The 23,241-nt window shown below is 38.1% G+C and overlaps 1 protein-coding gene and 1 non-coding gene across 4 annotated transcripts in view; both read left to right on the forward strand.

The window, feature by feature from the left end:
• LOC108057808 (uncharacterized) overlaps positions 1-23,241 on the forward strand; it is a 49,051-nt gene that overhangs the window by 14,255 nt on the left and 11,555 nt on the right. The gene's annotated exons all lie outside the window — the stretch shown is intronic.
• On the forward strand, positions 16,354-16,425 carry TRNAW-CCA (transfer RNA tryptophan (anticodon CCA)). Its single transcript has one exon. It is a non-coding gene; the product is annotated as a tRNA-Trp (tRNA).

The following is a 23,241-nucleotide window of genomic DNA, read 5'->3' on the forward strand; positions in this document are numbered from 1 at the left end:
TTAGTTATTAATTTTTACCTACATATCTGAAGTGGAGCGAATTAATCTTATCGATCAAAAACGCTTTCCCGTTTCTTGATCGCTCGACCTATAAAATAATATAGAATGTTATGGATGGTGAGAATTAATTATTATAATTGGAAGCTAATTTTTGACTATAACTACTGCTCAAATCGTAAAGATCGGATCAGACTATGACTTAATTAACAGTGACAAAACGGTTAGCTTTCTTTGAAGTTTGGTAAATTGGGTATATATACTTCAACTAAAATTAATTAAATGATATACCTTTTTGATTATCATTATTTTTAAAAATGTCTTTAAAAATGAATTCCAAATTGTTAACGCAAAATCAAAAATATAAATGGTGCCAACTAAAGTGCTAGTCCAATTATTTAATTTCCCACCTTTGCTGTTGCCTATTTTATTTTTCATTTCTTTCTTTGCACCTGATCCAACGAATTCCTGTTTCCGCTTTTGGCATAAATAAAGACCAAAATTGTTTCGATCGATAGAGCAATAGAGCCATCTACACACGCACATGGGCCAAGGTATTTGCATATATAAAGAATCAACACATATATGTGGCATAAATAACAAATTGGCCGGGTGAACGCATTTTTCGGTGGGTAGGGATTGGGTTCGATGGGTCAAATGCCGGGTCAACTTTTGGTCTTCTATTTTTTTTTTGGGGATTCAAAGGTGACCAACCTTCAAGTGTTCCACATATATATATTATTTTTTTCTGTCCCGAGGCTTGGAACCCAGAGGTTCAAGAGTTTCGTCTGGGCTTTCGTTTCGTTTTTTATGGTCTCACATAAAAACACACATCATTATAATTTCAATGATATTAAAGTCCATATCAAAGTGAATGAGATACAAGCGAAATGCTTTATTTTTATTGCTCTACTTTTTCGGCGCTTTTAATTTTTGTGACGCCTGCCCGGTGACCCCAGGTGCCGCCCACCTGCCCACCTGCTCACCTGTTCACCTGGGCGAACACACTCGCATACAAATTGCTTCCTGTCCCAGTCTCCCAATCTCCCAGTGAAATGTCTGCGTTAAAAGGCCAACGGCCATGTGTTTTATTCGGCATTTATTTACGTTCGCAGGCAGCCAAAGTCGAAAAAAAGGGCGAGAAATATATGTACATATTTGCGATATACTGGGAATGCTTTTAACCGAAGTCATTCATCCAAACACACGTATATTTTTACGGCTGCATACATATCTTTGCGTATTTGTAATTCTAGCTTTCCACGTATTTATAGTTGAGCAAACAGATATGACTATGTAGCCTGAAGGTCAGGCGCATATTTCATGTATAAAAGTTTTCTTTTAGCTTTCACCTGCAAGAAAACTATTTTGTTCTACAAAACTGAATATAAATATTCCCCCATACAATCAAATTTAAGGATGAAATATTCCCATTTCTTAATTTGTATAGAAATTAAATTTATTTTCACGCTATAATAATATTTCTCAATCAAATATGAATCGAAAGCAAATCTGGTATTTGTTCAATTTCTGATTTCGTACGAAATTTCATTCATATTAAGTATACGCACTGTTTCCCCACTGCAATTCAAAGAAAAACATTGTAACAATAATTTGTTGCACTTACACTCTGTCAGCCTTATTATATATATTATTGCATTGCAATTATGAAATATTCAATATCGTTTCGCTTCACTGAACAATTCATGGCCCAAAAATAAACGAACGAAAAACAACGAAAATTTTAAACACAACGCATGCACACTGAGTGAGCAAAGTGCAGTAAACAAAATTTTAGAATCGAGATATTTATGCTGGAAACAATAAAATCCTATTAAGTCGGTCCAATATCTTCTCCCTAATTTGTTCTTCTATACCTTCTGCACCTAAAAAAATTTCTTACTGCATACTAAGCACTTAATAAATATTTCTAAAAAATGTGATATATTTCGTTGAAGATTTATTATAGAAATTGTAATTTTAAAAAAGGTTTCCAACACTTAAATATAGATTTATATTCTTCGAATTTCAGAATAAAAATAAATAAAATTTAAATTAAATCATTCAATATTTAATTTGTTACAACTTTTTGGAAATTATCTTTTTTTCTTGTGTGCATTTTTTAGAGCCTTACCACAGACAACAACAACAACTGCAGCCTCCACTGCAGGCGACCTTGAAAATACCAAAATTGAGTCAATTGTTGTTGCTTGTGCTTGTGGTTTTCCAGTTTCCCAGTTTGTTTGTTTGTTTGCTCGCCTCGTTGTAGTTGCTTCTATTGTTTTTGACAGCACCACACTGAGTTATTAAAATTTGCTTTTGCAATTGCAGTCCATAAACCGCTTACCCTTTGTTTCACTTCGAGCAACGAAATACTCTCGAAAATAGATCTCTGTTTTGTGTCCAAAAATGTGAGATGCAGTGGCAACAGCTGAGTGGAATCCAATTATAAACAAATTGAGAGCTGTGAAAAGGGTGGAACGAAATGCACTTTTCAGCTATAAATAATTATGTGTTATTGGAACAAAGAAATATTTTGTGATGGGTTGGCAAAAGTGCGGGGAATCAAGGTGGTAATCTATATGGAAATAGTTTTGACCTTTAATTGTAATTAGAAATAATTAGAAATAAATTAAATAATTTCAATAATTTTTAAACTATATTTATATGATTCTTTTCCTTTACTTACAGGTGAGGATTTGGATTTTAATAAATTAATCGAGTAAACAGTTGACAAAAGCATTTGGTAGGTTCATAAATTATATTTTCCATTGTAATGGGCTTATAAAGCAAATTAAAAGGAATAAATGAAAAATATCCCACTCATTACCCTTGATTGACTTTAAGTTTTCCATTTAATTAATGAAAGCGAATCGAGCTCGAATTGAAAACCCTTTCCCTCTTTTGATGGCAGTAATTTAATGTATTCCCTGCCCCTTCTTTACCCTTTTGTAATTGTTTTAGGGAATTATTATCAGGGATCAAAGCGATACGAAAACGTTGTAAGTCGAAGGATAATGGACTTGTGGCTGCGAGCCTGTGTGAGTGTGACCAAACAGTTCGGATTAACCCAGACCCGGGAATTTATCCTTGGCATTTAACAATGCTTGACTTGCCCTGCCACTCTCTGGTTTTCACTGCTGTTGTTGTTGCTGGAGACCGCGAAACTGTGCTTGTTGAATTATTTAAGAGACACAAGTGCGCACCGCCCAACCAACCAACCACCCAACCACCCAGCATCAAGTACAAGGATAATGCCAAGCAGATAAAAGTGGCCGCAATGTAGCATACATTAAGGCGTCGGTGGCGTTGGCGATGCCGCCACTAAAGTCCTTTTGGCAGCGGCAGCTTGATTATGTCTCGGGACTCGAGACTCGCGACCCGCGACCCGCGACCCGAGTCACTTCGCACAAAAAAGAAATTAATTAATTTTTAAGCGTAATTAAATGCAAAGCAGCACTCGGTGGCGAAGCTCCGCTCCCTTTTGCGCCCTTGTACACTGAAAATAATTGGTATTCAGTACCTAATTGGCTCATTAACTGTACATAATTAGCTTAACATGTAATTATATTTTAATGCCCCGGAAATCTATAAAAACGAATGGAAAATTGGTCTAAGCAACAGATAATTGTGATTTTAAATATTTTCAATATATGGTTTCATGAAAAAATATTCCAGTTGTTTGGATAAATTAAATTAACATATTAGAGGGTTTACATTTAAGGGTTTTAATTTTTAATATTTTTTTAAAATTTAAATGATAATATTTTTAGTTTTTTCCTTTCACTCAAGTTAACCTGATCTTCTTTCGCATCAAATTTTCGACAAGTGCAGGTCGACCTGGCTTTGTTTTGTTGGCCATGAAGGCGCAAGGCTAACAAGTGGGTGGCCAAGGACGCGAAAGAGGCGCGGTGTAATAATTTTCGGGCCCCGAACAACATTTCTCGAAGGAAGTGATTTCTTTGAAATGAATTTCGGGCCTCCTTCGCCTCGCACGTTTTTCCTTCACGCAATTAAAAATTTCACTCGAAGCCGGGGCCCCGAAAAAAAAGGTTATCCACTCGAGCGCAGTTAATGGGCTTCGAGTTCGGTTTCAGTGGGATTTCATTTTATTTTTTCTTCTTTTCCTCTTCGCATTTTGTTTGTTCTGGCCCTGCGAATGATTGGCAAAGGGCAGAGCGCCCCAAGGTGGCTGGAACTTTGTCTGCCATTGACTTTTGCATGTGGGCTGGCCAATCAACGCCCAAGAGGAGCCCTGGAGAAAACCAGGAGGAGCCCAGTCAGTCAGGAGGTCAGGAGCAGGTCCAATACGAGACCCCTGAGAAACCTGAGAAACCCGAGGAGCAACAATGAAGCTGAAGCTCACGGGTTTCTGACTCACATTCACATTTTGATGGCTCGTTTCGCTCGGTTTTGCCGCCTTTAGTCAATTTCACTTTTATGTGTGTAGTCATCAGCTAAATGCCTTTCCAATATATAGTATGTATTATACGAATCTGGCATATACATATGTATTTATATAGACAACGTGCTCGTGCCGATTTGTTGGTTATTTTTAGGCGCTTGCACAAAAAAAAAAAAAAAACAAAGGAAAAACCAAATTCAAACAAAGCGAAACGAAACAATTACGCGCCATAGGCTCTCAGGAACTGTCAGTAGTTGCCTAATGGACTCAAATCCCCATCGATCTGAAATGTTTTAGTTATGAATGTACGTGTTTCCATAAAGATTGTGGAGATAACCTAAAACAAAATCAGAAATAAATAAATAAAGATCAAAAGCTTAATGGAGGTATTAAACTTTTTGATATATTTATTTAAAATATTTCATTGATATGGAATAATATCTCAATAAATTTCAGGCCACAAAATATTTATTTAATGGTTTTTTTATGGCTCACCGTGAGCATTCCTCGACCACATATTGATCGTATAAATATTTCCTGTTTTCATTAATTGTTTGCTATTTAAGTTGCACAAACCAAAGAAGAAACGTTTTCAATATGAATTAAGGCATGTCAATATAGTTGGGGTTTCCAGAGAAAAGATATATCTCGATGGGAAATATTCGTTCGTGGCCCAGTTCATTAATGGATGGACTGCATCGACACCTCCCTTTCGACCGTGCCACACAATTCAATCCATTTCAATTCAATTTATGTATGCCAATGCCAATGTCCGTGTGCAGATGGCCTTTGAATGTGTTTGTTTTTGGTTTGGCGAGTGTGTGTGTGTTTGCTCACACGAATGTCAATAGCTGTTTTAAGTTAATTAATCAAAGCTGAGCCAATTTTTTGCCAAACGTTTTCCACATTTGCGGTCTGCGAAATGATGCGGTCGCCGTTTTAGATTCTCGTTCATTGCAGTGAAAAAAGGTGAAAAAGTCATTCCAAATTAAATATTTAATATGAAATATATTTTTTCTATATAGGAATATTTTTGTAGATTTAAAAATACCTATAATTAGCTTGTGTTTTCCCGTTTAGCCTCCACAATTTTCCTTTTGCATTTTAAATGATTTATTTATAAATCCACCGTTTGACATCTCCTTTCCGCATCGTATTGGAAATTTTTCTTTGTGTTTTGTTGCTATTTTCAGACTTTGGACATAAATCGAACTTTTGTAATTTAAACGCCTTTACTTTCCGCAATTCGTAAACAATTTAGCTTATTTTAACAAGGTTCTCTGTTGTTTTAGCTGCTCGCCGATGATGGTGATGATATTTACATTGGTATTCGTTGAATGATTTTGTTTTGTTTGGGTTTTGGTTTGGTTACGTTCAAGGTAGACGATCAGTAATTCTACACTGTAAATAAAAATTTTATTTTTGAATTTTTTAGTAATTAAATAGCACAGAAATACGGAAAGGACTCATACCTCCTGTTCAAAAATCGACTATCATGCATATAGCCAAGCGAATGCTTGCACTGCTTGAATTTCATGATTTGCTCATAACTTTTCAATGCTCCGATTTAAAAAATTACTTTTACATTTCGATAGGTATTAATAAACACAACAATACGTTTCCGAAACTTGTATAGATTTTCTCGAGTGTATTCATTGGTATTTTTGAGTTAATTTTTGCGGCACGTGGCATGGCTCACTAATTGCCACTTGAGTGTGGAATCCCCGCCCAGAACTGGGACCGGGTCAAAGCCGAGTCCATTGTCGAGCCTTGGCACCCAAAAAGAAACGAAATGAAAGTAAGGAAAAATCAAATTCACACATTCGCAGGGCAGGCCAGAAATGTGGGACAAGAGGGGGCGGGGTGCGGCGACACAATTGTCCTTGCAAGGACACACAGCTGCCACGTCAACGTCTTAGCCAAGGGCTTTCTTTTTTTCTCTGCTCTTTCTTCACTGCTGCTGGGTAATATTGATCCGTTTTTTTAAAAAATAACTCAGGTGGGCCAGCGAGGCGTGGCATTTATGAATTGTGTGCGTCGTGTTTGTTCGTGGGCCCACGTTGCGTATACGCCATGTTTATTGATTGTGTCTGATGCGAGACGATAAGAATGGCTGTATTTTTTTACGGTACTCTGTCTCGCATAAGTTGCAGGTCACAAATCACAGTTTGCCCCATTTTATTGTACATTTTTTTCGGTTCGAGGCTACTGCAACTGTTTCCTGTGCTCAATGTCATCGACATTCAACGCAATTATGGCAAATTTCCGACAAACCCCGCTACTCTTTCTCCAGCCGAAAGGCGAAAGTTCAATTTCGTATTCAATTTGCGATTTCCACAGAGCACTGTGATAGCAAATTGCCAATGCCAGAGCCCAAACAATTTGAATGCGAATGGGTTGGGGACTGGTTTGTGTAGCTGTGTGTGTGTGCTTTTATCGCCATCGACTTTCCCCGACTTTTCCGCCTGCAGGCTCTCACCTGTACAGACAGGTAAACGATAACACTAACACAGGGAAAAGCCCACGGCCAGGTGGAAAAGGTGAACCGGTGAACAGGTGAGCAGGTGAGCTCTTCGATTGCAGCGACAAAAGCCCGTCGTCGTCGTCGGCGAGGGCAACGTGTCGAGCATAAGTAATGTTTATTTTTTATGTATATTTTATACATATTTCCGCTCTTTTTTCCTTTTTTTCGGGGGCCACATGCATGTAAAACACGGCCCAAAGGAAGCAGAGGAACAGCAGTTTAGCAAACATGAAAATTGTGCAAAAAAATGGAGGCCAAAGAGAAGAGAACCGAAATGTCGATTAAGAGTGCTGGAATTTTAGAAGGAATATTTGGCCAGCCATTTCAAACATGTAGAGAGAACTTTTATGAGCTTTGTTAAATGGCAATATAGTTCATATAAAAATTTCTGAAGTCTGAAAGATCCACATATTAAGTTATTCAACAAAATATAACATATATAATAATCTCAGTCTTTCAAAGTACCCATATTATAAATTAAGAATTGTTTCCAAAATCAAAATAGACTTTAAAATCGCCTTTAATCGCCCAAATATTTATTTTATAAATATTTATAAAGTGTTATTTATGACTGAAACTCGTTTTCTTAATTTGAAAACGCATTTATGGTACATGCGAAGTCATCGCGTTATTCAACTTCAATGAGTGTCAACCTTAACCAATGTTGCCTTCATTTACAAGGACTTTCTCGGAGATTTCGGAGATGTAATTAATCGGCCTCCTCTGGCTCTCCATTATCTTTTCCCGGCGTGTCCCATTGTGGGTCAGATGCCCAAGGCTGTGGACCCAAATTATCGCCGTGCAATGGATAATGGAAACGGGGACGAGGACGAAGATGAGGAGACCGTGGGCAGCACGTTCGTTGACCGGATGTGTGCCTGCATGGACGGACTCGTAAATGGGCTATGAACACGTGCCAGAGGACAGCGACAGTTGCAGCTGGAGAAAACAGATGGAAACACCATTTCAATAATTTATGCCAAACAATAAGGGGAAATAAATTTAAATGGATCTTAAAAGGCATCTGCCATTTCTTATGCGTGCCATTAATAGCCAAGGAAAATTTGCGAAACGCCATAAGGCTCTGGCGAAACAAATGCTCCAGGTGATGGACGCCCACATGCAAACTGAGACCCAAACTCACATCACTCATACGCCACGTGCAGCACTCTCTTGTCTTTCTGTCAGTCTCTCCTGCTCTGTTTTTAATTAAAAAATGTTAATGTGAAAGCAGCGAACTTGGCAGGCTCATGTGAGGAGCGGAGCTTAAGTAGCCTTGCACGGAATAAATTTTTTATTTATAATAAACTTCGTTCCAATTAAGACTTCTTTTTGGAACATTTTTTGAAGCTCAATAGACTTGATAAAGATAAAAAGTTGTGTTGTTCAATAGAAAAGTGGTATCTTTGAAATTTTGAAGCTAAAAATAATCAAAACATTTATAAAATTGGACTGATAGTAGTTTAAATCACTTTATTATAGTTTATTAATTAAAAAAATTTCACGGTATTAAAATTTTTTTTATTTTTTTTAAGAAGATTTTATAGACTTTACTAGATTTATTTAGATATTTAATTATTTTATCAAAATTAATCACAAATAAATCACCTATTAGACTAATAGTTATTAAATAAACTCTATTAAAGTTTGTAAAAATAAAAAAAATTTTTTTTTTAATTAAATTACCGTATTTTAAGTCAACTTTTCTAATTGACTAAAGAATGCTGAAGGCTATAAGCTCTGTCCAAGCTAATTTACATATAAATATGAAAATACTCTTCGGATGCCAGCAAATGCATTATTTTGCCAATGATTTGCCAGAAAGCAGGCCATTTATCAATTGTAAAACACTTGCATGCCAAATGCTAGATACTCCCCAAAGTATGCTATGAAAAATTGCACCGAAAATTGTTGCACTGAGAAATGAAAATGAAAATCAAAGGCAGCGGCAATCGAGCGTGGAAACCACAGACAGGGAAAGAGATAAATAGAGAGGGAGAGAGAGAGGGGAAATGCCATTGTTTGGGTGCAAGTGCAAGTGAAAGTCCTTTTGTGTGCCAGTGAGTGAGTGAGTGAGTGTGAGTGAGTGTCTGTGAGCAGCAAATCAAATTAAGCTATCAGATAACCGTGTAAACTCTGCCAAGCAATTGCAGTTTTCAGTTTGCAGAGGCTGGAATTTTACCTTGATATTCGGCACAAAAACGCAGGACACACATGGCTCACATATATCAATGAATGGCAGCATGAAAAGAAATGGCTGGAAAAAAGTAAGCGAAAAAAGCCTGAAAAAATAGAGCAAAATCGGCAAAGCAATCAGCAAGGCTATGTGTGTGAGGGGCTCTATGTATGGGTTACTGTTTCCATGTGTGTGTGGTTGTCTGTGGATGCAGCATAACTGACATGGCGAATCGATAGAACTGCGTTAAACCAACGCCAAACAAATGCGGTCGGATAGTCGGTCTATTTTCACTGCTCGCCACCATTTCTGGTTAATTTCCCCTTCTTTTGTATTCAATTTGCCTTTGGCTTAACGTAAAACAAGCTAAATGGAAATGCCTAAAAATTAAATATTTATCAAGAGCTTTCATTAAAAAATTAATTGTTTTAGCGGACAAAAAAAAAAGAAAATATAATTAAAATAAATAGAAAATTCTATTTAAATATTTATTGGAAATGTTTCTCTTATTTTTCAGTTATTTGTTTCATTATAAATACAACATTTTTTTTTTCTCCAACAATATTTTGTGTTTTACTGTTTTTTTATATTTAACATTTAATAATCCTACAGATTTTAAGTGTCAGCTGCAAACCCTTTTTCGTTTATAACTAAAATATGACCGAAAGTATTATACCCAAAGTCCAGAATTATGTCGTCAACAAGCTGGATGCAAAATGATTTTATAAACTTGTATAAAATATGTTTTCTTTTGCAAGTCGAAAGAAGAGCTGCTGCTGCAGATGGAGGGGAAAATAGTGTGAGCTCAGCATAATGCATTTATGAAACCCCAAAGCTTCTCTGAGGGTCCTTTATATTTTCTTTTTTTTTCGCCTGCCACAATGACACCCACACAGGTGCATTTGCTGGCCGTTTGGCTGCCTTGATTGCGAAAGTGTCAAAGGTTGCGTATGGCATTTTTGCTCTCCCCTTTTTTTTATTTGGCCGCCGAAGGCCGCGCGAAATGCGTTTATCCAAAACGGGAAATGTCACAAAATGGCTGGCTGGTAAAGGGAAAATTGAGAAAATTGCAAAAAAAAGAGAAAAGAGCGCCCATCAAGGTTGGAAAATCGGCTTAAAGTGAACAAGGGACTTTAAGGACAATGGCGGCGGCAGGCAACTTAATGTCAACAGCAGGCAGTTAATGATACTCATCATTATCGGGGACCCAGAGACCCACAACGGATTCTTATCGCACACATACACACGTAGAGTAGCACATTCATTAAAGCACGCGCACGCATACGCCCCGTTGGCCCGCCCTCGCAGCCAGATTACGTATACGCCCGAGTGTTTGTCAGACGGAGGAGGTCCCAATGCTTAGTGACAAAAATATCGGAGCAGCCTTGGGTGTTTGGGTGGGTGGGTGTGTGTTTTTCGGTGTGGGTGGGGATGGGTGGGTATGGGAGGGCGTGCACTTAAATCTGTTCTTGTTTCAAGTGCGCACGGAGCACGTTTTAGCAACGGCTTCGGTTCATTTTAAGTGACGCTTACAAGGCACGACATCATGGCCCCCCTTCGCCTTTCGCTTTTCCACTTTCCACCTTCATTTTCCCCCCGATGGCATTGCATAACTTGTTGCTTTAGTTTGCGCTTAACTTTGCTCTCAATGAATTTTATAGTTGCGCCTGCCTGCCAGCCATCCAGCCAACATCCTGGCCAACATCCATGCTCGTCCTTGCTTATATAAAATCCTGTCTATATCCGCCTGCCTGTTGCTGCTGCTTCTGCCGCTTCTTCTTCTTCTCGGCCCGTTGTGTGCATTTGGCTTTTAAATATTTAACAAGCGCAATTATTGAGTTCACTATGGCGAAAGCTCGGTTTGAATTAATTCCAAATGTTATGCAGAAATTCTCGCATTTATATTCCGTTGCAAACTTCTGCGAGTTAAATGGCCGATTGGGATCCGCTTCTCCAAACTTTTGCTGCCATTCCAAGGATAATAAAAAGTAAGACAACATTTTTGGGTTGTGGATTTGCTGAAGCAAATTAAATAATGGTTTTGCAAACTGTTTTTAATGAGTTTTTCGCAGAAAAGAGTCAGACACCTGGAAAATGGGAAACAAAAATTCTTTTTACAATCGTTTGGTTCATCAAAATAAATCAAATCAGGCAAGCGGAGCTCCTGCTGTGCTTAAAATGATAAAATGCATATTTAAATAAATAAAAATATTAAAATAAAACAGGAATGCTTATTGTTTATATCGCTTTAAAAATACTTCATTTATTTCCCATCATAAAAAATACGTACGTATTTATTAACACAAAGGTAATTGTTTTATGTTTACTTAATTACTTACAGCAATGTTAAACAATTAGTAAAATAGTTTCATTAAGACAAGTACTGTCGACTGTTTTCACACCTGCCGAAAGGTGTGTTGCTACATATTTGCGATACTCGATATTTTTGTAGTGGCGCATTTGTTGGTCAATTTAACACCCAGTTAAACTGCCAATGAAATCCCTTCTCTGCGCACACAGTTTTTATCAAATTGGCACGACCCCTGACTGACCCCTGCCACACTCTTGCCCACCCACCTGACCTCCGACATCAATTTTTACACGTGCTGTCAATCAGTGGACCCACCTCAGCCCGGTTTTGTGTGCGCGCGTAACCTCAAACGCCCCCTTTCGACGCTGCCACTGGCGCCCTTTGACCTCCGCCTCCGGTGGAAAACCCTGCTGTCAGCGAGCTTTTCGCTCTGATTTTGTTTGCTGCCAGCGGTGGTTCTGAGGTCCGATCCCATTGGCAGTGGCCACAATCTCATAGGGTAATGGTTTTTAGTGGGTATATTAGCCTCTTGTTTATTTACACAAATATATTTTAATTTTCCTTGATAAATGGATTTATTTATTAGTATTCTACCAGAATTTGTATTCGCATTAAACTTTTTTTAGCCTTCCTTAGAAGAAAACACATAAGCAAGGTCTTTAAAGTTTAAACAATTATTTTAAAATTAAATACAAAGATAAAATAGGAGTTTTAATGGACAGATGTTTTTTATCCGTTATTCGTAAAGTAAATTCACCTTAAATGTAAAATAAATTTTAAATTAGCGCTTTCTCTTGTTAGAATTATAAACACTACAAAGTTTTTAAAAAATTTAACTTAATTCCAAGGAATTGAAAAGTTGGATTTTACTGAGTATTTCCCCATCGAGCTGTAGACTTAATTCCTAATTTCCCCCTTTTGGTTGTTTCCACGCACCAGCAACGTGCCAATTAATCATATTAATTTGTTGCCATTCGCTTGTAAATTTCACTATCGATTTTCAGCAGCCGCTTTTCCGAAATGAGCCCCCAAATTTATGCAAATTTATGCTGGCTAGGATCCGACGAGTCCTTGGGCCTCGGTAATACCCCAAAAAAAAAAGAGAACCCGAACCGCACACGGCCCGCAGCCGACTAAGCAAACATAATTGTAACTATTTTATGGCCAGCTCGCCAAAAATTATGTTTGCATCACGGGGCAGTAAAAACAGGCAGCAGGCCAACAGCCAAACAGCAAACAAAATAACAACATCATCATCATTAACATCGGCGGCAGAGGCAGAAAACAGGAACAACAAACACAATGGTGGCGTTTTAAAAATCTAATTAGCTGCTTCAATGGCGAAATTTAATTAAATAAGTTTGTGCAACTGCCGTCGATGCTGTAAAGTTAATTAAAAAAGAACTGTTGACACATCCACACATGCAGGATGTTCGCTGTAAACGAGTTGGCGAGTGGAAGGATGAAAGGATGGAAGGATGCGGATGTGGAGGCACCTTGGGAAATATTCCTGGTACTTAACCAAGTTAAGGCAAAGTTCTTAACTTTGCGATGGGCAAAGTTACGAGTGCCTGACTGGGGCTGTAAATTGATTTGGATTATCAAAGACAAATTGGCTAGAAAGCGATGATTTATTTATCCATGAGTGGGTACATATTTTCCATCCATAAACCACTTGCTTTTGCTTTCCTTCTTTTGCTCAAATGCCATATATATCCAGCTGGATATTTATAGATATTCATAGCCATATCTTATCGGGGGACTATGACAACCTTCTTCGCTTATAAATTGCTATCAGAGCCTTTAATCATGTTTTATTGACGCACTCAATCAATGCAAAAAGCGATTGTTGACAGTATATAAAACTTGAGTATTTATACTTTTACTTAAAATTATTATAAATAAGTAAAAGTAATAAAAATGCACAATTTTAAAAAATATCCTAAACTTTTATTTCCTTTATTTATACACCCCAAAGGCTATTTGCAATGATATGTATATTTTGTACTTTAAATATTTATATCTTTGATGTTCTACTTAAATAAGTAAAAACCTTGAAACTTTCTTGCCAAGAAACTGGCATTGCAGTGCCATAAAATGCGGCATTTGCATATGCGATGACTAACCGGAAGCTAACTAAATCGTAACTTCATTTAAGTCTCCTTGCTAAGAAGGACTTTGCACAAATGTTCCCTGGTTCGTTGCCCATCCACATTTCCACCAGTTGTTTTTTTCGTTTCACGCTCTGGCAGCCTGGAAAATTCTAGCCGGGATCCCTGTGACTTGGGTTTCAGGTTTCACATTTCAGGTTTTTGGGTGGTCGACGGTGGGTGGTGGGCAGGACAAAGCTACTTGCGTTGTCCTTAAACGAATTAAGTAGAGCTTATGCTGGGAGTCCCAGCAGTAACTACTTAACTGAGCAAAAAACTCGGGCGGCCATTAACTCTCGGATTTTATGCGAGCTTTTCAGTTGGTGTGCGTGTTTGAGCTTGTCTTTTTGCCTGATTTTGATTCCTGCTCCTGTTCGTCCTGTTTCGTGTCTCTCTTTGTGCTGCTGCTCACTTATTAATGAGTGCTCTCTCTCAGACATCCTTGCCCACCCACTCCAACTCCTCGTTTTGCTCGTTTTACTCGATGTACTCGCCACATTTGCACATTGCGACTGGATGGTATGGGTGCTGTTCCTGCTCCTGCTCCACGTGGAGCTGCCAGGATGCCTGCGTAGTTATCTGAGCGCCTGGCTGGCAATTCCGTGCACTCCTCACATACAAACAATCAGGATGCGAAGAGGCACACAAATGGCGCAAACACACACACTCACACACACACTGCAGCACACAATTACAGACAGCACTGTGAAAGGACGAGCTGAAAAAGTTTGCGGCTGAAATAAGGAAAAAATGAAAAAACTTGCTTAGATCAAGGAGTCGAAGTCATAATATCCTTTCTAATTATTATATTTTAAGATTAACTTATTTAAGTATAAAAGTAATAGTATAATAAATAGTAATAGAATGAAAAATATTGGACTTTTAATTTAAAAATAAAAAAGGAAAAAATAAAAAGTACCATATTTATTTTACAAAAGAAAACATTTTTGGTCCTATTTACTTTCATAATTTTTAAGACAAGACAATAAAAAATGAAAACTTTTAAAAATATCATAAGCGTTTCTTCTCATTTCTTGAAGGCACATTCTATATCTTAAATAGGAATAAATAAAATTGAATTCTTATAAATAACGTCAAATTAAGACTACTTATTGTTTGGCAGGGTATTCACAAACAGACTAAAACAAAAACTGGAAGGCCGAACGAATATCTCGCTTTTTATTTAGTTTCAGTTTTCGCCAGGCCCCTTTTGCCGCTCATTTTCCACAGAAATTTTCAAATGTGCAACTGTTGAGTATTTATTAGTGTGCCCCATAAGCATGAATGGTTCTGTGTGTGTGGGTATCGTAGTGTAGGGATCGAGGGTCAGGAGGGGGTCTTGAGGTGTTTTTAGGGATCTGGAGGGGTCGGTGGTTACGGTTACGGTTACGGTTGGCTCGTGTGGCTCCCTAGGGGATTTGCGCTTGAATACAATTATAGCGAATGTATTCAAGTGCGCAGTGGAAAGTTCGGGGCAAACTAATCAAGAACCTATAAATAGGCGCCCATATTCCCATGAATTCAGGTGTTTTCTGGTATTTCATGGATACAGATGTTGAACCTGCTAGCCGGAGATCTCAATCAGCTTTCGTGTTTATGCTTTTTCGGGCAGTTGGCGAGTAAATTAAATATTCAAGAGCCAGAAAATGTACAGCACGAAATTGTGGAATCTTTAAAGAGATGGCATTAAATAGTTTTGTGTTTGCTTGAAAGCCTGAATACTTGGTAAAGTATATGTTTTCTTAGTATGCTTACTCATGGTGATTGGGCTAATACAACAGACTTTAATAAGCTCACCTATAGACTAGGTAAACATAATAAGCAATAAAGCTATAGGCTAAGCATAAATATTCTATTCCACATTGCTCGTTAATAAGAATATGAATATTTAAATTGCAATTTCACTCAATGGAGTATTTTGGTGTGTTTAGCCAAAAATTCAATTAATAACTATAATAAATTACTATTATTTCTTGCACATAAAAGAGTCTTTCGGACAGATATATTTTACTTAATATTTATTATGTTGTTTTTTGTATTTTGTGACTAATGGTAATAGAGCTGACAGCTTATGAAACCCCTATATCAATTTCCATCAGTTTGGGAGCTAAGAGTATTTCCACAATATTTTCTAATTTACACTTTTTGTGAGCTTACTGTACTTTGGTCAAGCCATTAGAAATTCGCCTAATGGATTTCTGTTTGCCATCGCTTTATTGGTGCTCAAAACAAGTTGCAAGTGCAGTTATCATTTCTGCAAAAACCAGTTTTTTATAACACCCAACCTAAGTGGGTTAAACCTAACTAAGCTGATAATTCTGCTGCAGCAACGCTGGCTGCGCAGTCGACGTCATGGCTTATCTAATCTAAGCTAAACGCGATTGTATATATTTATGATTTTATGTTAACTAATATATGGGTCAAACTTGTACTACTGAAGTAAAATAATATAATAATTAAGTTCGTTTAAAATTTCTTTAACTTAATTTTAGTGAATATTATCGCATAGCTAAATGTGCTTTTCGGTCTTCAATGGTTTTATGATAGCTGAAGGCGAACGCCAAGCTGAAAGCAACTAATTTAACGAGATAAACTAATTTGCGGGCGGGAGGCGATTGAGGGGGCGGCAAAAGTGAACGGACGCAATGACGTCGTCGACAACAACAATAAGAATAACAACATTGGCAGCGGTAAAGTCGGGGCGCATTATTTAGTGGGATATTATTTTTAGGCACGCGAGTACCAGCAATACAGCTTTATATTTGTGTTTCGGGTGGCCTTTTCCTTGTAGACTCCGTGGCGCAACGGTAGCGCGTCCGACTCCAGATCGGAAGGTTGCGTGTTCAAATCACGTCGGGGTCAATAGAGAATTTTTTTTTAATATTTGATTTTTTGCTATTTAAGTCTAAAGCTTGCCAGCACTCTAAATTACATACTTAAAGTGCAAGAAACTATTGATTAAAACATTTTTTAAAACTATTTGTTTTTATTAGCTGAAACTATAAAAATTGATCCCGATGTGATTTAACAAATATTTACAGGAGCTTTAAGTAAATATTTAATTTGACAAGTACGTTACTTAAGTAATTTAATGTACCCATCAACTTATGCTACACTATTCAAGGACTTTTCTGATTTCCAAGAATTCAATTCATTTAGTCACATTTCTAGGAATTTACTTCACCTATTTCTTATTTGAGCGAGCAAATAAATCAAATGAATGTCACCAATTACTCATCTATTTACAACTCACTGGACCGTAATGATCCCCTTGGTCCTTTGAGTCCCTGAATCTGAATCTGTTAAGAGACCTTTTCATTTGATTTGCAAATAAATCTTTTCAATTCGCCCAAGTGACGCTTTTCAAAGCCAAATAAGTTGATGCGACCTTGCTTAGACTCGTTTTGTTTTTTGTCAATTAACCAGCGAAAAGTCAAAGCAGAAATCACTTAAAGTATTCAATTACAAAATGTAAAACAACGCAGCACGAAATGAAAGAGATGAAACTGCTGGGAAAATGGGGGAAAAAAGGAAAATGCTGGGAAAAATGGGAAAATCAAGGCGGGGGGCGGTGGGGAAAGCAACAAAGCGAATGGAAAAGTGAAATGAAATAAAACTGCGGGACAAAAATGAAAGCCAGTGGCAGACAGGGACGGAAATAGGGTGGGAGGAGTGCAGCGATAGCAGCAATAACTACAACAACAGGTGGCTCCCGCATATGTTGCCATTTCGCCGTCACTGTCCGCTAGGTGGCGTCTGCTGGCATTTACCTCCCTCAATTTATTTCGCCTGTCACTGTTTTTCCTCCAGCTCCCCCTGCACATCCTTCGCCTTCATGCTTCGTCCTTGTGAGTGGGCGTGGCGTGGGGTGGGAAGCCCCTCTGGCCTTAGAATAAATATACCCTCCCCCGCCACCGTTTATACAAATAATTGTTTTTTGGCCAGCCAGCCAGCCACCCAGCTCGCTGCACTTTTTTGCAAATAAAGCCAAAGTTGTTGCCGCAGTTTAATCTTTTTTCGTCGTCGTGATTTCAACAGCTGCCGGCTGGCAGCGGATGCAGCTGCTCCAGGAGCGCGGGGCTAATGCAAACAGGTCAGGTGAATGGCTCACAGTGGGATCCTTGAGAGCTTTTTCACCCGGAGGCTGTTTGGTCGAGTTGTCCTTCGGAATACCATAATGGTTGACTGTATAATGCAGAGATTTTATGCTGAGATAGGAAATGGTTGGCGTTATTTATCTCATTTTAAACTTATTACTTATATCTAATAACTTTTTAGTTCCTAAGAAAATATAACAAAATAATAATAAATTAACAAAAAATATAAAAATATACAAGACTTTATAAAAGTGTTTATAACTTCAGAAATATTTACCTCTTTTGCTTTCCTTTACTAATATCTTCCTTATAGAAATAATTATTATTCACAAGTGGTAATCCATTGAAAATTTGATAATATGATTAAAATGAAATTTTCACTATAAACACGAGAATTTATCTCTTTTTTATTTGACCCATTGTGCGCAGGGGAACAGGCAGTTGTTAACTCTGATTTAATGGCCACGTTGCAGTACCTGCAACTACCTGGTGTGTGTGTGTGTGCGTGCTCGACCGTACTTAACTGCCCTCTACCCCTAAGCCCCCATTTTAGACCCCCCGTAGCGCCTTTAACCCCCTTTAGCCCCCTCAAGCCCGTCGTATCTGTCGGGTTGCCCATGCTCAACAGAAGTGGCTACGTGCTGTGTTTGCGGCGCCCGAGATCCATCCGGATACCTGATGCACTATGATACACCTAGAAAAATAACATTAAATGGTTAATAATATTAAAAAAAATTGATAGATAATATTTTAACATTTATGGGTTTATATAGGATGCCAGGATACTTTGTTATGATTTTTTCCCCGATTTTAAAATGTGATCTTTACGTATTTTAAATATTTATAACGTTTTTTTTAAACTATTTCCCTTAAAAATTAATTTTAAATATTTCAAATTAAAAATAATTTATTGTTAAATCTAAAAATTGTACCATAAACTATACAAATTTCTCTCGGTGTACGATGCCCGGGCCGCTACGTGATGCGGTCCTTGTTGTGGGCTTTTAATGGGTTAATGGCGCCAGCTGCTGCCCCTTTCTGCTAACTGCTCAAAATTGCAGTTTGGAGTGGCGAGAGCCATTGGCATTATAAATACACTTTTGGGCGGCCACTGCAACTTCGGGGGCGAATGGACTTCTAAATTACTTGGTGGACCAAAGTTTTGGACGCGTCCTGTGCCTGGTGTCCTGTTCTAATAGTGTCCTGGCCCCAGGCTATTGAATCAAAGCACATTTCCGGACAGCAATTTGCTCAATTGTGGCAAAAGTTTGCCGTCGTTTGCATAAAATTCTCGTTGCTTGCTAGTTGTCATTTGGGGCGAATGGCGAGTGCAGAATTCAGAATTCAGAATGGAGAATGTCGGCTGGAGGACAAAAAAGTTGCAGGACCACAGAAACTGTGAGCTGCCTGCTGCAGACAATGTGCAATCTGTGCCAGGCACATGTCACCAGCACACAAACACTGAGGCAGGGACACAACACAGGCACGTACGCTGTGGGGTGTTCACTGTACAGTGACACCCCCGCAAACACACAGGGCACACAAAGACAAAGACAAGGCGCAACAATGAGGCGAGCTAAGGATAATGGAGATGATGCTGCAAGAAAACTACACAGAGGGAAAAGAATGATTAAATATAGTTTAGGAAAATAATACCTGATTATAAATAGTATTATTATAGCACACTTTCAGACACCTTTATAAATGATTTCAAATATTTGTATTCTTTTTAAGAACCTTAAGCTTCAGTATTTTTATAAAAATCAAATCCAAGTCCAAGTCCAATCCAATGAATTCTTTCTTATTTTGTGATTCCTTGAGAAATAAAGTTATCATCGCATTCCGAACATTAAAATAATCAATAATGTTTTTTCCAAAATAAATTTATATTTCACAAATAGCTTTTCCTTCACCGTAAGGTTTTAGTTAAAGAAAATATGGCATTTCTTTCAGTGCATCAAGGCAGCTTTTTGCCAGACAAAAGGTTGAAGGTGGTGGGCGTTGGGCTGTGGGCGGTGGGCGTGGCAGTGAGTAACTTTAATGGTGTCAGTAATTGTTAACTCAAGCGACGTTTATTTCCTGTGCATGTGTGCGTTTCAGCTGCATACTTTGTGGCGCTTTCATTATACTTCTTTGCTTGGCACTTTAACGCCGCTGTAAAGGATACGGATGGTACATATGTACATATGCGAACAAAACAAACAGGAAGCACAAGTCAAGTGTCAGTCTGCAGTAAAGAAAGAGTACCGAACGAGATAGAGGGTACGAGGGCCCGCCCTTAATGTCATTTGTTGTGGCGAAGTAAATTACGTATACGCCATGTGTTGGCCATAGTGGTCGGAAAATTAAGTGCGGAGCACGCAGAGCATTTAATTGACACTTGACTCCCCTGACACAAATGCCACATCAAGCGTTGTGATGGCAACCCTGGCAGCTGACCCAAAACCCCGCCAGCATTTGTCAATCCTGGTGTCAAAATTAAATGTCCGCTGTGGAATGGAATGGCCGGAATGTTGCTGTTGCCCTTGCTGAATGCCGCCAACAGGATAACAACAGTCGTTATAAATTTGTCTAGACGTCATTGTCCACTCACATGACAGGCCACAGCCCCCCCCCCCCTCGAAAGTGGAATGTCCTTGGAGTGACATGGCTCTTTGTCCGCTGAGAAGCAAGGGAGACGAGCCATTTGTCCGGCTGCCACATAAAAATTGTTTTAAATTAGTTGTTAATTTAACTACTTTGCCAGCTTTCGGCCAAAGCCAGCTGCCAAAGCGGTTGGCCATAGAAGACGCTTAATGGCTCTTTTTATGGGTTCACCAGGGAGGTCGACTAGCAACTTGGATAATTATTGGCTTGGCGGACACTAAATTGAATTGATGCTTAAAGGCCTTAGAATTTAATTTTGTTTATAAACGCTTTAAACATTTCTAACATTACTGACAGAAAATCAGAAAATCAATTTAATTTACACCTTTCTGTCAAATGTTATTCAATAACTAAGTGATTATCACTTGACATGTACATAAATGTAATTAAATGTAGACTTTTCCTCCACCATAGATTTCTGCATCAATTTCTGAGACTATAATTCTTGCTAAACCCCATTGATATCGACAAGCAACTTGGGTTTTGTGAGTGCTTTTGAAATATTATATTCAGTGCTGACATATATTTTATGAGCTGTCTAAAATAATATAAAAAATAAAACATTTTTTGTTAATATAAGATTTATTTTAAGTGAATGTGTATTGAATATTTTATAAATCTTTAGATTTTTGACGGATTTTTATGGTTGGATCAGATATCAGTTAATAAAGCTTTATTAATCAGATTCATGTAAAACCTTTTCTCATAATCCTATTTTGAGGCTCTTAGAAAAGGATATTAAACCTATATTTCAATAAAGACCTTTAAAATTCGTCCTCAAGAGGACAAAATGGCAGCACTGATCCCATTGCCATCGACTCTTGATTGCAAATTGACTTCATTTGCCGAAATGAATTTGATTTATGGACAGGCCACACGCAAACACACACATTTGCCCGCATTATCTGTGGTCTTCCGAGTGATTAAGCAATAAATATACAAGTTGACAGTAAATTATTAACGTGGCAAATGGAAAAGTGGTTGGAGGGGCAACCCACCCAAATGGAAGAAGCTTAAGGAAACTGGAGTCATCTTCGTTCGTCGGTTATCGCCGGCATCCTTTTCACGGACATCTTTTGCCGAGGCCAGGCACGTAATCCTGGTAAATATTTGAGCAAATATTAAAAGTAGAACAAATTCAAAACGTGACACATTTAGTGAATGGGGGAAAAGCAATCGAATTTTCCCTTTTCCCAAACCCCGAAAGTAATTCTCCCTCTCGTTTTGTGGGTGTCAAAAATGGACTTTAAGTGCATAATTTGCGCTCGAATGAGTGGCAATAACCGGAATGCAATTCAAAAGTCATTTGTAAGCGGCACATAAGCCCGTGGGCGGGGTCAGGAATTCAGGGCTCTGGGTTCTGTCTTTCTGTCTGGGCCTGAGTTCGGATCATAAACGTAAAACGCTTAGCACTAAAGACAAAAGGCAACCCGCATACATACAGATACGTATATATTTATAAGGACGAAGGAGGCGTGGCAGGGGCGGGAGCAACAATGCCGCCAAATGAAACAACAAACAAAAAAGAGCAGGCGCGGGACTGGGAAAAAAACATGGCCATAACAATAAAAGCACAACAATAAGCAGTAACAACGAGGACAACATCGCCGAGTTCTACGGCATGAGGTAGAGCACACACACACACTCACAACATCAGTGCTGACGTTAATAAAAAGCGACATGAAACATTTAAAACACCTGAAGGTATTTGGCAGTGGAAATCTAAATGTTTGGGAAAACTAGAAATTCAATACGCAAAATATTGATAACTTATTTAGCATACGCTTTTGATCCCCAGGCATTTATTATTTTTTGAATAGGTACATAAATTGGAGGTATATATTGACAGTTTTTTCTTCCTTGAATATCATTATTTAAACGATATTTTTAGACCTCTCTTGTACTTAGTTTATAATAAAAGAACTTAATTTTTGAAAAACTAATAACAAAAAGTTTAATAGCTAAAACCACTATATGAAGTTAAAAATTAAATAATAATAATAACATATAAATAAATTTAATCTGCAAAATATTAGTTTTAAGAAAGAGACCAAAATAAAGAAAAAATTTATTTTTTCGTACTTAAAAATTCTTTTAAAAATTTTGTTTTAATTTTAGAAATTTATTTTTCATTAATTGATGTGTTTAAAAATTTAATAATTCGTTTAAATAATTTCCATTGACCCGCTTTGCTGGAGAAATAGCCAGGCTGGCAGATCTGAAGGAGACAGGGCCACGAACACAGGCGCAGGATCAGGATAAAGGAGCGGATGTGGGAGGCAGGCTCGTGGCCATGGCGCTGCCAAGTGTAGCAGATTAACGGAATGTTTGTTAAATGGCGCACGGTTGTGTTTCGGGGGGCGGGAATACAGGAGTACAGGACTACGGGAGGTGGCTGGCAGGACTTTCTGTAGGCGCGGCTGTGGAATGCCGTAATTCTCATAATTTGGGCCGACTGTGTGCCATTGTGTGCTAACTTTGGAAAAGACAATGCAGACACTAATAAGGCAGGCAGACTCGCAGAAAACCACTTTCTATTATTTTTACTTTCGCTACTTTAAAGCCTCCACTCGCCGTTAAGCTTTTAAAATATTCAATTCCACAGCTTAGTCGGCATTTTAGCTAATTAAAAAAAAAGCGAATGAAGGCCAAGTATGAGAACGGCAATCGAATCGAAAAAAGGCCACACATTTTTGCCGTTGAGTATTTTCATTTGCCTAATGCTCCTTTAAGCCGCTTAGGTTGTTATATGTGGTCTCCTTTGTACACATAAATGTAAGCGTGGGTGTGCTCTTAAGTTGCTTGGCAAAGTGTATGTATGTGAGTGTGATGACAATGATGGACATTTAAGTAGGGATTTATGGGGTGTTGAAAAATCAATGGATTGAACAAAGTTTCGTCAATAAATCACCAGTCGTTCTGGCTTAGATGCTTA

This window comes from Drosophila takahashii, chromosome 2L (genome assembly GCF_030179915.1).
Source record: "Drosophila takahashii strain IR98-3 E-12201 chromosome 2L, DtakHiC1v2, whole genome shotgun sequence".
NCBI lineage: Eukaryota > Metazoa > Arthropoda > Insecta > Diptera > Drosophilidae > Drosophila > Drosophila takahashii.